Genomic DNA, 5,536 nt, shown 5'->3' with positions numbered 1-5,536 from the left:
TACGGAGTGGAGAGCAATCCTCCCACTCGGGAGCTTAGCTGCAGTCCAGTACTCGCCTAAGTTCTCTCACTAAGAGACTTAGCTGCAGTCCAGTACTCGCCTAAGTTTGAAAAAAAAATCCTACCGAGTGAGAGCAATCCTCCCACTCGGGGGCTTAGCTGCAGTCTAGTACTCGCCTAAGTTCTCTCACTAAGAGACTTAGCTGCAGTCCGGTACTCGCCTAAGTCTGAAACATACCACGACAAGGTGTCGGTCGACTGCAACCTTCCCCTTCGGAGCTACGACACAAGTACAACGTCCGCTCCATCCCTATCCGCAAGGGTGACGAGGTGTAGGTCGACTGCAACCTTCTCCTTCGGAGCTACGACATAAGTACAACGTACGCTCCACCCCTATCTGCAAGGACGACGAGGTGCAGGTCGACTACAACCTTCTCCTCGGAGCTACGACACAAGTACAAAGTACACTCCATCCCTATCCGCAAGGACGACGAGGTGCAGGTCGACTGCAACCTTCTCCTTCGGAGCTACAGCACTAGTACAACGTCCACTCCATCCCTATCCGCAAGGACGGCAGAGCGTTCCGAGCTGTGAGCAAAGTCCATTCGAAGGCAAACGCAAGCACATTCGGAGATAAACCAAATTCAGATAAATCCTAAAAGTTCCAAGCACCAAATCAAAAGTACTCGGGCACCAATCCCGAAGGAGTTCAATGGTTACAGTAATCACTCGGCATTCCGAGGCAAATTTAAAGCGGATTCAAGTTTCACAAGTTTGTTCACTAGGCCGGAAGAGGGCTAGCATGCTCCATGAATGACTCCAGATCGATCCCATCAGCGATCCGAGTGGCGGCAGCAATGAAAGTCTCCATGAAGGACTGGAAGTCATGCTTTTTGGTGTTAGCGACTTTGATCGCAGCCAGCTTGTCTTCACGAGCCTCCTTGCAATGGACTCGCACCAAGGACAGCGCCACGTCAGCACCACACCGGGTGGAGGATTTCTTCCATTCTTGCACACGGTCAGGGATCTTGTTCAGTCGAGTCATCAGGGATTCCAGATCATTTTGGAACGTCACCCTTGGCCAAAGCGATGAGTCGATTTGCGAGACTACCTCCTTCAGGCGCACGAGGTAGCTTGTGGCGCTGGCGATACGGGACTCCAGTCGGAGCACGTTCATTGCAGTTTCGGCGCAGACTGGAGAAGAGATAGGGTCCAGACCCGTCTCGACCCTTCCAGTTTCCTCGTCGAAGTCTTGGCAGAATTCTGCAGCCAAGAATTAGTGAATCGACTGAGCAAGATCCGTTCGCAAGCATCAACACAGTCGGTTTAGAAGAAATACCTTCCAGCGTGAGATAGAGCTTCTTGGCAAGAGTCCTCAGATAAGCTTCCGTGTCATTCCTCTTGCGGATCGCAGACTCCAACTTTTCATTCAGGACGACCTTGTCCTTCTTCAGACTGGTCACTTCGCGGTTAGCTTCATTAAGACAAGATTTCAGCTTGTTCACCTTCCCTTCCAGCGTTCCGATTGAAGCAAGCTTCTGGTCTGCGAGAGCAGTTTTATCTTGGGCTGCTTTTTGTGTGGCGGCGAGGTCCGAGTCCTTCTTCTCGAGAGCCAACTTCATTTTCTCTGCAAAAGAAACAATCGAATCAAAGAAGAGATCAAAGAAATATATTGAAAGTTAGTCGACAGTCAGTTACCTTCCATACCAGCGGCTTCGTCTTAAGCTTTCTTCAGATTCTGCTGGGCCAATTCCAAGTCGAGGTTGAGTTGCCTTTGCTTCTCCTCAAGTTCAGCAAACTTAGAAATAAGAGTACAAGACTTCTGCAGAAGGCAAAAGACGGATTAGTCGATAAGATCAAAGGTTGTTTACTTCTGAGTGAATAAAACCTAAAGAGGTTCGCTTAGACCCCAGCCGACTGCACACAGTCGACTGCGGTCTTAGGGGCTACACCCAGCGGGCGTACTTGGCGTGCCCTCGCTGACTAAGACTCAACTCGAACAGTCTGGCCGGACCAAGTAAAAAAAAAGCTGTTCAGACCATAGTCGACTGCCAGCAGTCGACTGCGGTCTCGGGGACTACACCCAGTGGGTGCACTTGGCATGCCCCCACCGGTTCGGATCCTACTCGACCAGTCCGCCTGACTCGAGTATAAGGAGTGAAAAAGAAAGGAATGTAGAACTCAGACCCTAGTCGACTGCCAGCAGTCGACCGCGGTCTCGGGGACTACACCCAGTGGGTGCACTTAGCGTGCCCCCACCGGTTCAGATCCCACTCGCCCAGACCGAGTGGAACAACGAAACTACCAAAAACAGAAAAACACCCAGTGGGTGCTCTAATTCGACGCAAACAACATGAGATTGTGTAGAGGAAGATTTTTCGAGTAACATTTCCTCATAGAGCAAAAACAGTCGGAAAGTCTACTCACCTGGACATTGGCCCGAAGAGCAGCACTGGCGTCGTAGGCAGCCTGGCTGTTCTCATGCACCGTCTTCACCCGCTCCATCATCATGTCAGCCTGTCGGATGGCTTCTGCAGCTGCTTCAGACTAGTTGTCCGGGACGGGGTAGCTGGTGAAAAAGTGAGCAGACGACCCAGGTGCGGCGGCTTGGAGCTCCGTGGCGTGGAGTTGGACAATTGAAGGAATCACAGGTGTAGTCGACTGTGCGGGGTGCTCACTCGACAAGGGTGCAGCGAAAGTCACAGAGGCCCTGCTCGCGTCTTTAGGTTGACGGACGGGAGGTGTTGTAGTCGGTTCTTGCCGAGACATCCTGCCAGCTGCTACCTTCTTGCTCTTCCTGGGCTTAAGAGCCACATCTTCATCGTCATCTAGAAGATCGATGACGTTGAGTGGAGCTGCAAGGCAGATCATTCGACCCCAAGTGAACCACTAAAACGCAATCGTCCAAGGAATCAAGAACAAAATCACAAGAGTTTATACCTGGGTTGGAGGTAACTGCATCTTCCATCTCCTTGTCCCGGTACTGGAGAGAAGAGGTTCCTAACGTAGCAGCACTGCAAAGACCCGCATTCAGTCAGTTACGTCCGGTTAATCAAGTCGACGAAAAAGACAAGTCAGATGAATACGCGGAGATAGTGGGGATGGTCAATTTGATCCTGGGCAAAGCCTTTGGCGGTTTGGAGGAGGTAGCTTTCGGTGCTTTCGGCGCTGGAGGCGGCACAACTTTGGACCGCTTGGGAGCCTTCTCAGTCAACGTTGGAGAAGACATCCTGGGACGCTTCGAAGACTGTCCAATCGGCGCGGACACCAAGTTCGGAGCGCTCGCCGGGTCGTGAGCATGTTTGGATCTCCTCTCCCTGCGAGGGGGCGAGTCGACTTCCTCGTCATCAGTCGATTCATCGCTCTCCTCGTCCTCCTCGGCATCCGAGTGCTCTTCGCCGCTCTCACCCCCGCTCGCTTCTTCCTTGACGTCTTTCTCCTGCACTCCGTTGGGCATTGAGTACATGTCGATGAGGGCCTGAAAAGACAACGATCAAAGGAAATTCAGTCGACAATAAACAAGATGTCACACAGGGAATCGGAAAGATACTTGGTAAAACAGAATCACACCTGGTCCGGTTGATGTGAGTTGTCGAATGGAATCACCCTCCTAGACCCACGAGGGTTGTCTTTGTTGCCGGTGATCCCCATCAACCACTTCTCCAAGGTGTCCTCACTGACGTTCTCCGGGTGGATCCGTGTGGAGTCCTCGAGGCCGGAGTACATCCACATCGGATCATCACGTGCCTGAAGCGGTTGGATGCGTCGACCGAGAAAGACCTCCAGCAGGTCCATCCCGGTCACCCCGTCGCGGACGAGTTGGATGACCTGCCCGACTAGCACGTTGACCTGCGCCTTCTCTTCTGGAACCACCTTCAGGGGAGCAGGCTTCTCCACTCGAGCTAAGGAAAAGGGAGGAAGTCCAGTCGACTGACTCGGGGTCGGCTGATCCTTGCAGTAGAACCAAGTCGACTGCCAGTCCCGGACCGAGTCGGGAAGGAACATGGCTGGGAAAGTACTCTTGCTCCTCATCTGGATCCCCAAACCCCCGCACATTTGGATCACTTGTGTCCTCTCGTCACTCGGATTGGCCTTTTTGACCGACTGGGAGCGGCAGGTGAAGATGTGTTTGAAAAGACCCCAGTGCGGTCGACAGCCCAAGAAATTTTCACACATCGACACGAAAGCAGCCAGATAGACTATGGTGTTTGGAGTGAAATGGTGAAGTTGAGACCCAAAGAAATTCAAAAAACCCAGGAAGAAAGGATGGGAAGGCAGTGAGAATCCGCGATCTACGTGGGTGGCGAGGAGAACACACTCACCCTCCCTTGGCTGTGGCTCGGTTTCGTTCCCCGGGAGCCATGCCGACTTGTGGGGGATCGGTCCCCCCTCCACCAGGTCGTCGAGGTCGTCCTGGGTGATTGTTGAGCGAATCCAGTCGCCTTGGATCCAGCCCGACAGCAGGCCGGATCTCGACGAGGATCCGCCCCGGCTGGTCCGCTTGCCCTTCGCCTTCGTGGTCGCCTTCTTCGCGCGCTCCAGCACCACCGTCCTCTCTTTCCCCATGGCGACAGGTCGAGCTCGAGCAAGAGTCCGGCGATGAGGGCGGAAGCGAGCGTGGCGGAGAGATCGGGAGAAGAAGAAGAGAGAATGGGAGCACACGGGGCAGAGGCCTGGTCCGGGGCCTTTTATAAGGTCGTCCACCGAGTGACTGACTGGTGGACCCAGACGATCTAAACAAATCCCGCAACAGTCGCGTGCGCAGTACGTGGCAAAAAAGGTGGCATGGGCATCGAGGAGACTTGCCTAATCCATCCCGATAACCTCGGTTCCATCCGTCTGGCGCACTTCCCAAAATTCGAATCCCGTGAAATCCGCGGAGAGCAGAGCAACCTGTCAGACTAAAGACAAACATCCTCTACATCATCATACGGAATTCTACTATGAAAATTCACTCGACAAAAACCAAGAATGGACCAAGGTGACTGAGAAAGGAGTCGACGTTGTCACCTCAACTCATTGTTCCAGAACAAGATATACTCATAGCACAAAGAATGGGTCGGAAGTGTTCCCAACTCCTTCCTCACTCAAATCCTGATCCATTCGGGGGCTAATGATGAAGCAATGTACTTAGGGTAGGGTCATGGATCTGTCCAACATACCCTCCCCAAGGACATCTCTACAAAGAATCAGAAGCAGTCGAAGAGAAACCATCATCCACTCGACCGTGAAGATGTGCTCACTCGACCACCTTGAAGACACTCGACCACCAGAAGATGAGAAACTCTCCACTCTGCAACGGTTAGGACTTAAACCATAGCTTTATGGGCATTTACAACACTTTGCTACAGACGTTACCAGTAACGCCCCTCCTTTATGAGCATTGAACCTTTTGTAACGGAGGGGAGCTCGGGTCCTGGCATACTCTATATAAGCCACCCCCTCCTCTGGGACAAGGGTTCACACTTTCTGTAATTCACACGCATATATTCTGTCGACCGCCTCCGGGCTCCGAGACGTAGGGCTGTTACTTCCTC

This window comes from Triticum dicoccoides, chromosome 3A, assembly GCF_002162155.2.
Source record: "Triticum dicoccoides isolate Atlit2015 ecotype Zavitan chromosome 3A, WEW_v2.0, whole genome shotgun sequence".
In the NCBI taxonomy this organism is placed as follows: Eukaryota; Viridiplantae; Streptophyta; class Magnoliopsida; order Poales; family Poaceae; genus Triticum; species Triticum dicoccoides.
Note: the sequence above shows the minus strand (reverse complement) of the source record.